Here is a 10,525-nt window from a genome sequence, read left to right as displayed (position 1 = left end):
CAGAGAGTAGTAGGAGTCAGTCTGAGTTTGAGAGCGACGGCGGCGACCACTGGGGAGCCAGTCTATCCAACGGAAAACACACCTATAAGCCTAGGGACGTCGTCGTATAAATAACACGAGGTTAGCATTTTTCCACATTACGGATAACATTTGCTGAAGTGTCATTCACGAGAAACAAAACATAGTAGATGGTATTCTAAGAAGCAGTATCCGAAAAGCAAGACAACAGCTATTACTCTAATATATATATATATATATATATATATATATATATATATATATATATATATATATATATATATATATATATATATATATTTGTGTGTGATACCGTAAAACTAAATCAACAGAATGTTTAAAAAACTAATTAAACACATATATGGTTATCATGATCAAGCGGAAAAAACTGCAAAAGCATTTTCCTTTACCCTTTGGGAAAGGATTCTTGGGCGTATTTATAATCTGTCCCCATTGCTTTGACACAAAACCATGGTAGCTTATGCACTGCTGCAACATCTGGAAAGGCCTCTGTGCTCACTAACATTTCAAAGACTGAATTATGCAGAGATTTGTAACGATGTATTGGACATGTCAAAAGGCTTGTCATCGACAATGGACCAGACATATCTCCGAGCTGGTCATACAGTAGAAGACTCAAGTCTGTCACGTAAACTTACGGCGTAATTTGCTGGAAATGACTACAGTTCAATACTCATCTCATACTTTATCTCGAAGAAGTTTTTGTTCGCAGGATTTTGTCTTCAAACGACATTGGGAACGATGGCAAATATATGTGTGAATAAAACTTTGCGAATAAAATAGTGTTACCACAGATAAATATTCTCTCTCTCTCTCTCTCTCTCTCTCTCTCTCTCTCTCTCTCTCTCTCTCTCTCTCTCTCTCTCCGCATTGGCTCCTACACTCATCATGGAACTAATGGTAATTTTAAGCGGACGGTCGAGTTAATGTCTCGTTTTACGAAGATTTTTTTTTTATGATGTCTTGGGCTGCATAAGTCACAGATGCTGTTTTAGCTGTTCCCAGAGAATTTTACTTCCCTCCGCGTACGGTCAATGTAATAGAAATTTAACGGTTACATTGTAATCCGGGATATATCTAGCCCATGAAAGACCGTCGTTAAGTGCCGAGTTTGAGCCATGTTTCCCGTCATTTATTTCTGTATAGTTTATATTTGCTACAAAACAAAGAAATAATGAATAGATTTCATTCGAAAAGTAGGCCTATATTGTTCTGGACTTCAGTCTTGTGTAATAACTACTTTAAAACATTCATCATCATCGCTAAAGTGCTAATACCTTAGAGTCATTTACATTTTCACGTCCCTGTTTTTAACGGTATTATACAGAAGAGACAGTCAACTGTGAACATACATAGTGTGAATAATTGAATAACGATACGACATTGCATAATGAACTAATCAGCTACCTTACTTATGCTTCAATAGCGTATGGTGATTTCACTATTATTATTATTATTATTATTATTATTATTATTATTATTATTATTATTATTATTATTATTATTATTATTATTGCATTTGTGTTTTCAAATTCCACCACAGAAGGAAAGAGCTTCTTCATTTATTTTCCATTAGGATTCAAGGCTGGCATCCAAAAAGTGTGAGGAACCGAGAGGTTGAAAGGTCATTATGTCCATTAAAATGAATACATGTTTCTGGTGAGCGAGACCAGTTCCGAGCTTTTCTTGGTGACCATCCGTCCGAGTACTGATCAGAACCAACTTTGCTGCTCGAGCGAGCAACGTTATGTGTGTCAAAGGATTGTAAGATCAGATTGCACGACGCTAGCAACCTTTCGCTGTACTTTAATTTTACTTAGTTTTCAAAATAAATTCAGGTAAATTCAAAGCCGGATGTAGATTTGATATTATCTATAAAAAAAATTTTCTTTGCTCCGATTTTAATTTAAGAAATTTACCCTCATAATATATTTGGAAGCAATAATAGTAATATTTTAGATATTAGACAATATTTCGTCTGTGAACTAAAGTTAACTTTGCATCTACTTAGTCCGTGGATTCATCTAATTAGCAAAGCGTATTTAACGGAAATACTATAGTGACGCAAAACCTCCCACTTGAGAACACTGTCTAACGTCCTCTTGTGACCAATAATAGCATCAAAGGGGGATTTTTTATACTCCATGAGTTCCTGTACAATGAGCAGTATTAACACAAAAGGGAAAAAATATCTTTAACTGAGAACGATGACAAGTACGTCTTTTCAAAGCTTGTGAGAAATACTACAGAAAGAAGAGACAGATTTAGCTGAAAAAAAGAGCAAGGCTTTTGTTCTTGAATTTAATGAGAGAGGCTATAGAAAAAAATGGGAGATTAGGCAGAAAGTTGGGTGGAAGGAAACTATAAATAAAAGTGGAGTGAGATTTAACTGGAAAATGGGAGGAGGAATGTGTTACCAAAGCTGGTGACAGGTACAACAGAAAAAAATATCGAGCAAGATTTTACAAATAAGGGAAAAAAAGGGGTATCTTCTGGAAGCCAGTGATGTAGGCCATACAAGCTAAAGATGAACAAGATTTAACTGAAGAAGGTGCAAACACAAGTCATCTCAAAGCCAATGAGAAATGACAGAGGAAGGAAAACATGAGAAAGATTTAAGTGAAAAAAAAGGGAATTTTAGAGCTTAGGAGAGGCACGACAGAAAGAAAAGATATAAAATAATTATCTTAGAAAGGAAGCGTAAAATTTCTTTTGAAATCTAAAGAAATAATAATAGAAATCGAACCAAATACTGCAATGAGATACGAACTTTCGTAGCTGGACAACAGAAAGTAAGTATAATTAATAGTTGCCTGGAACTATCTAAAAATTAGTGAGTGTTACCGTAGAAACAAACGATAAGGTCATTTTAATTCTGAACAAGGAGTAAGAAATTTCATATGACGAGATGGTAAGAGAGGGGATATAAAACGGAATGAGAGTTATATGGAAGATGGGACAAATTTCTTCCCAAAGTTTTTGGGTAAGACCATAGAAAGAGAATATGAGTAGGATCTAACTGAAAAAGGAATGAGAAAGCCGCTCTCAATCTACTGAGAGACCACAGAAAGAAAAAATGATACCACTTTAACTGAAAAAGAGACCAAGCAGAGTCTTCTCAAACCATAAAGAGAAAATATGAGAGTTTTAAATGAAAATGAGAACATGAACTGTTTTCTCAGAAATAGTGAGAGACCATAAATAGTAACAAATGAGCTACTCCGAAAAGTGAACAAGAGCTATCGAGAGATACCAAAGAAAGAAAAGATGAGTTAGATATACTGAAAAAGGGAAAGAACTTTCATCAGATATAATGAGAGAGACAACGCACAGTGGCGTTCCTGAGGTGGGGGGCCTGTTTGAAACCGCTCCCCGGGCCCCAAAGTGAGGGGGAACCCAAAATGCGAAATCTAAGAAATAAAATTTCTGAAATTTGCATTTACAAGTGCCTTTAAAATGATCCTACAATTGCTCATATTCTAAAAATTTTCCCGGGGAGGCTTACAGCACGCGCCTCGAAAACCCGCCCCCACCCCTGCCCCAGCTGCTTTGGCTCGCTTCACTCGCCTCCCACCCCATAAGAGGGCCCCAAATGAGACTGTGCCCCCGAGCCCCAAAATGTCTAGAACGCCCCTGACAACACAAATAAGAAGTGAGAGATTTCACTTAAAAAAGAGAAAGGAAAATATCCTCTTCAATCTAGTGAGAGACAGAGAGAGAGACCACAGAGACCATGAGAGAGATTTGATTGTAAAAGGAAAGAGACCGAAAAATGCCTCCTCGAAATTAGTAACAGCGACGGTCGAAAGTAACGATGAGGAAAATGTAAGTGACACGGGAACAGTTAATGACTTCTGAAAGCCAGTCCAAGAGACCGCAGACAGCAAACATGACAGGTTTAACCGAAAGGGTAATGAGACATTTCTTCTCAAAGATGTGAGAGGGGACACACAAAGATAATACGGGATCCGTAAGGGGATAGCGCCTTCAGTGCACCTCACGCGATGCACTGTAGGCGTTATTTGAGGTTCTTCGCAGCGTCCCTTCGGCCCCTTGCTGCAGCCCCTTTCATTTCTTTCACTATAACTTCGTTCATATTCTCTTTCTTCCATCTTTCCACCCTCTCTTAACAATTGTTCCAACATTATCTTCAGAGCTGAATGACCTCGTTGGTCCCAGAGCTTGGCCTTTGGCCTAAATTTTATATTTTAATCCAATCCGGTAAGACAGAGATTTAAGTGAAAAATGTAACGAGAGACGTATTCTCAAGTCTAGTAAGAGAGGCCATAAAAACAAAATATAACGGATATTTGACTGAAGTATGGTATGAGAAATATTTTCTTAAAGCTAGCGAATGAACCCTTAAAAATGAGAGATTTAACTGAAAAGGGTTCGAGAATTGTTTGAGAATTGTCTACTCAAGTGCAGAGAGAGACCACAGGTAGAAGACATAAGGGATGTAACTCAAGTAAAAATTGCGCCGAAGTTTCTTCGGCGCAATCGAGTTTTCAGTACAGCGCATAATGCTGTATGAAACTCTCAGCCATGGCCCATAAAACTCTCAGCCGCGGCCCATGAAACTTTCAGCAACGGCCCGGTGGTGGCGTGTGTTGTTGGCACCTATAGCGGTGCCAGTCGCACGATCATGGATAACTTTAACCTCAAATAAAATAAAAACTACTGAGGCTAGAGGGCTGCAATTTGGTATGTTTGATGAATGGGGGATGGATAATCAACATAGCAATTTTCAGCCCTTTAGCCTCAGTAGTTTTTAAGATCTGAGGGCGGACAGAAAAATAGCCCTCTCAGTAGCTTTCTTTTACAGAAAACTAAAAATGGAATAAGTACTGTTCACCGAAAGACAATAAGAGAGAGATTTAAGCGAAAAGGGAATAAGGGCATCCTCTCAAAGCTACCGAGAGTGGCCACAGGAGAAAAGATAAGAGATTTAACTAGACAAGGGAATGAGAAATTTTTACTCACAGCTAGTAAGAGAGACCACAGAAATGAAATTGGATTTTAGAAATTTAGTGCTGTCAAGCCAAGCACTGAAGGGGCACTCTCGGCCATTCAGTTCTGAGGAGAGTAAGAAGAGGGAGTTGAAGTGGTTGAACAACAAGATAGATATCAAGAAAATAAGGGAAACAAAATACAAACATCTGAAGGTGGAACTGGAGGGAACAATTATATGTTTGGAAGGCACGATTTACGAAAGGAGAGGGGAACGGGAGTAAAGTATTAGACTAAAAAGTGGATGCAGCTAGCGGTCGAAGAGACGTTGCAAACACACTTTGGAAATGCCTACATTGCGCTACGTAAAGTACACTGACGGCACTAACCTTCTACAAGGTACAGAAATGAAAGCTGAAAGAGATTTCATTGAAAAATGGAGGAAGAAACGATTTCCCAAAGATAACGAGGGAGACCACATAAATGAAAAGATAGAAGAAATTCATTAGGAAAACGAACGGGAAATTTCTCCTCAAAGCCAATGACTGACCATAGAAAACTAATGATGAGAGAGATTTCACTGACAGATGGAACAAGAAATATCTCCGAGCAGCAAGTGAGAAAGAGCATTGAAAAAAAGGAGATGATTAAGATTTAACTCAAAAGCTAAAGAAGAGATTTTGTTGAAATTTCAATTCATTTCAAAGCTAGTGAGAGAGACCAATGAAATTAAAGACGAGTGAGATTCCACTGGAAAAAATGAACGAGAGATATCTCCTCAAAGTTAGTGAGAGAGAAGATCGAAAGAAAAGATAGTCAGATGAAAAAGCTTTCTTAAGCAAAGGTACGACAAATTCCTTTTCAAATCAGGTGAGAGTGACCATGGATAGAATAGGTGGGAGAAAAGTGACCTGGAAAATGAAAGCTTCTGGAGACAAGACGTGAGAGATTTTACCAAAACAGGGCACAAGAAATGTCTTTAAAGCATGACCCTTAAGTAGTTCCTCAGTGCACCTCACGTGGTGCACTACATGCATTACTAACGGGTGTTTGTGGCGTCCCTACCGCCCCTAGCTGCACCCATATTTCAGACTTTTACTTTACTTCCATTCCCGCTCTCTTTTTTTCTGCCTTGCTGTCCAACCTCTAATTATTACTTTTAAGCTGAACTTTGGGGTTTTCTCCCAGTTTCACTTTTAGATCCTCGCAATTTATTTCAGTCATTTACTGGATCTCTTAATCTTGCTGCTCAACCACTCCAACTCCCTCTTTTCACTGCCTTAAACACAAAATAGCTTGGGATGCCATATTGCTTGACTTCATAGCCTACATTATATGATTCAGGCATTCATTCATTCGAAGCAAGTTAAACGCATTTTACTGCAAAAAAAAAAAAAAACAAGAGATTGCTTCTCAAAACTAGCGAGAGATACCTCATAAAGAACGGAAGTGAAATGTGTCCTGAAAGCCAGTGTAAGAGACAAGTGATAGATGTGATGAGAGAGAGATTTGACCAGAAGGAGGAACAAAAAATGTCTTCTAAATACTAATGAGAGAAAGCCAGGAAATCAGAGATTTAACTGAAAAGTAGGTCAATCAACAACTTGTCACAGCTGATAAGAGACCATAAAAATGAAAGATGAGAGAGATTAACCTGGCAAAGGAGCAAAACATTGTCTTGCCAAAGCTGTTGGGAGAGACTATGGAAAGGAGTGATGAGAGAAATGAATTTATGTACTACTCACTTCTGTCTTCGGTTTCTCGTGTTAACCCTCACAAGACAGCTAAATTTTGGTTACACTTTTATTATCTTTTGTTTTTATTCAATTCCTTTTCTTGCCATTTCATTTTTTCCTCATGTAGTAAATTTTCCTCATTTTTTTTCGACGGCCTCTCATTTGGTCAGGCTAGAGACATCCTGTTCCTTTTTTGTCTCTTGCCCATAGGCGTTGAGAAGGGAACGGAGCCTTCAGCCCATTCGTAAGCTCGTTTGTTCGTCCGTTCATCTGTCCACACAAGTCACAGAAACAGATATTTTGTCAGTGGGTACATCTTGGATAGTAGGGAAACTGAATGCAAAAACCAAGGTCCAAAGAAAGGCAAAAACTGGGTCACCCCGACCCCGACTTTCCGCAGGAGTGACTGTGGTTTACGTATAGCCAGCAGATCTGCGGGCGAGGGGAGAGCGGTTGAGAACGACGCCTCTTCCTGTTAGTTTGTGTCTCTGAAATCTGTGTTTTGTCTCCGGTTTCTCCATCTAGTCCTGACGAGACATTTCTTGGTTTGCCTTTTTTCATTTTTATTTCTCGCCTATTTTATTTTCTTTCTCTAAACTTTCTCCTTCTTTCACAGGTACTTGGCATACCGACCTCTACGAAGTATGTAGGCGACCCCGTTCTTTTTTTTTTATGCAACCCTGATTTTATATTTTTCTCATGCTTGTTTTTCTAATCAGAGCAGGTATGAATGCCATCTGGCAAGAATCTCTGCTTCCATTTCTCTGGGAAATCAAGAAGTTAAGAAATCGTTGAATTAATTAAAATAGAAAATTAATACACACACACACACACACACACACACACACACACACACACACACACACACATATATATATATATATATATATATATATATATATATATATATATATATATATATATATATATATATATAATGGCTCGTGTCTCTATGTGTAGGTAATATTGTTGGGAAATTGTTACATGTGAAATATAAAAAAGTTATGTGATACAATGAAACGAAAGAAAAAGAGGTGATGCCCATGTTATTTTAACATGGAAGAAACAGCCATTTACTGGTAAAAATAAGAATATGCGCTCCATTCACAGTTATCTACAGTATATAGCGGAGAAGGTGTTCTACGAAAGCTTTTTAAGCAATTTCGTAATATTTCTGCCTCTTGTGTCGCATATTATATTCCTAAAAACATTGAAGATAATGGCTGTGATTATTAATTGGTCTGTCACCAATTCGCCGTAAGAAGAGAGCCGTTATAATAACGGAAGCGGTGACAGCACTAAACTGGTACGTTGGTGTTTAAAGGCAGGCCACTTGACCGCTGCTTCCGGAAGGGAGGATTTCTTACTGTCTCTTTCTCTGTCATATATGTTAATAGACAAAAAAATAATGTATCTATGTGTATCAATAATGAAATATTATTTTTGTCATGGAGGTTATTTTCATGCGAATAACGAGGCATGCCGTCAACAAAACGCAAAGGCCTTGGCCACTGAGGGGGCTGCCGACCTAAATAATCTTCCAGATGCCGCTTCCCTCGGTTGACGTCCCCCAGGCCCCAGCATAGCCTAGTCTCCTAACCGCCAACTGGTGTAACTGTTATACAGTTATGGAGTTAATTGGCCTACAGGCATTCACCCTTCTCTCCTGTCTAGATCTCATTACACCGGCATTTGTAAATACAAGTTGGCATTACAGTAACTTATGTCTCAAGCACTCGTGTCTCGTCGTAAATATAGTCTAGACCGTTGTTGTTTATTTATTTATTTATTTATTTATTTTTTTGTAATTGCTACTCTCGTTGCTTGGGGTTGTTTTATGTAATGTTATGTAGTCTTGAGCGCTTAATTTTTATGACTACGCACGCACGCGCACTGCATTGCTTTTTACAATGTTACACAGTTATTTAAATGTTCATAAATTTTTTTAACACAATTTTGAAGATTACTTAGCATTCTTGTTAGCTTACTCTTCATTATTCAATATTCCAATCTCAATCTCTTCGTAAGAAATGAAATTTTACTAATTTTATAGTACAGTACATCTCTCCGAGTGGTTTCAATTGCAACTGTCAAAACCGTTTCAAAAAGGCCCATTAACATGTCTCGTCTTTGGAGGTTTTAGTACTGTAATGCACATATATTTTTATAAAAAGAAAACTCGTTACCTTACTCTTAGTTAAACAAGGAATTGCGCTTTTATTTTATAGTTAGAAGAGTGACAGTATTTGAATGTCTCAAGGATGACTCCTTCCATTCCTCTAATTTTTCTCATGACAAACATAATAAAAGTTCACATTATTTACTGAAATTTTGAAGAAACTGAGTCAGATAAAACCCAAGTATAATTCCCTAATTCTAAAAACCAAGAGGTTAACGGAAATAAAACTTGTGACTGATTAGGTAGAAAGCCTGTGTGTGTGTGTGTATACATGCATGTGAGTAACTGTTTACGAGTCAGGGTTTTAGCAATGGTAGAAGGAAAGAGTCACATTTAATTACATTTGCTTGTCGTTTGCATATAGTCGGAAACACTTCCAAGTCCTCCTTAGTTAAGAGTTACGGATCAGTCGGTCAGTACTTTCCCCGCATTTTATTTTCTCATTACGCATGAGAGTTAACCGCGCCGCCTTATAGTTCAGGGAAACGAAAAGGGATAGCAGATGAACACTGACTAGATGTTATTGTCCATAGAAAATATGAAGTAATTCACATATATGCGGTTATATCTTTGTACAGTAGATAACTCCTGGACGAGATAAATGAAAAGCGTTTCCTTTTGTTGTTGAGTACTGACGGCGCAAGAACCCACGATTCCCTTGAAGAACTGAATTAAATTGGCAGATTCGTTTTGCTTCAGTTCGTGAATACTCTCTAAAAATTATTCGTAGGTTTCCATGTGAAACATTCACTTGACCATTTAACAGAACAGTCATTAACTTGCAAAACAGGCTCTCTCTCTCTCTCTCTCTCTCTCTCTCTCTCTCTCTCTCTCTCTCTCTCTCTCTCTCTCTCTCTCTCTCTGTATATATATTGCTACGAATAGCAAATGTCAAGGGGATGCTTACTTGATTCTGGGCGGCAACGGATGAACGCAGGGAGTTCTTACATTATCAAGAAATCTACTGTATTTGTTAAACATCTGACTCAATATTAGGACAACTTCGTAGACAAACAAGGGAAATCTGTGGCTTAGGTCCTTCTTCATGTGAGGGAAAATTACGTAAACTCAAGGGTTCTCTTTAACTAATTATATTTGCAAAACAAACACAGATCAGAAGAATGACGAATTACTGGGCAGGTAATAATAACAATAAATGAATGAATCCTACACAGAATAACTATTCTACGCCGATGATGTTTTCATAACAGGAAACATCGCAGTGGGGGTAGAAGGGGGACTGCACGTGGATAGAGCCGAGAGATTCCACAGTCGAGGCCAATATATGCAAGGCGGTTACTTGCAAGAATAATAAGACGCTCAAAGGGAACTGAGGGAATGCACAGATGGTGCCAAATAACTCAGTTCAACACTAATGCATAATTACGTTAACACTGAATGCTCCAACACAAACTACTGAAGGTGATTGCACAACGGAAAACAAATGAAAAATCAGACAGAGAAATAACAGGAATCGTGACTAAGAAACTTTATTCCGGTACATTACCTTTGTCAAGATGACGGTGTCCTCGTTCGATAGGGTGCTGGTGATGGAGGAGGGAATTAAAATGCCGCCACAAAAGTATACTGGTTCAAGCCTCAGGGTCAAACACGTGGAAAG

At 38.2% G+C, this 10,525-nt stretch overlaps 1 protein-coding gene across 1 annotated transcript in view; it reads left to right on the top strand.

Moving 5' to 3' along the window:
* LOC136843171 (uncharacterized) overlaps positions 1 to 10,525 on the top strand; it is a 36,407-nt gene continuing 25,882 nt past the window's right edge. Inside the window, exon 1 of the mRNA XM_067111240.1 lies at positions 1 to 120. The gene's annotated coding sequence lies outside the window, so the exon portion shown is untranslated. The remainder of the gene's footprint in view (positions 121 to 10,525) is intronic.

The sequence above is a fragment of the Macrobrachium rosenbergii genome, chromosome 11, assembly GCF_040412425.1.
Source record: "Macrobrachium rosenbergii isolate ZJJX-2024 chromosome 11, ASM4041242v1, whole genome shotgun sequence".
Classification (NCBI taxonomy): domain Eukaryota; kingdom Metazoa; phylum Arthropoda; class Malacostraca; order Decapoda; family Palaemonidae; genus Macrobrachium; species Macrobrachium rosenbergii.
This window is presented reverse-complemented; position numbering and strand designations above follow the sequence as displayed.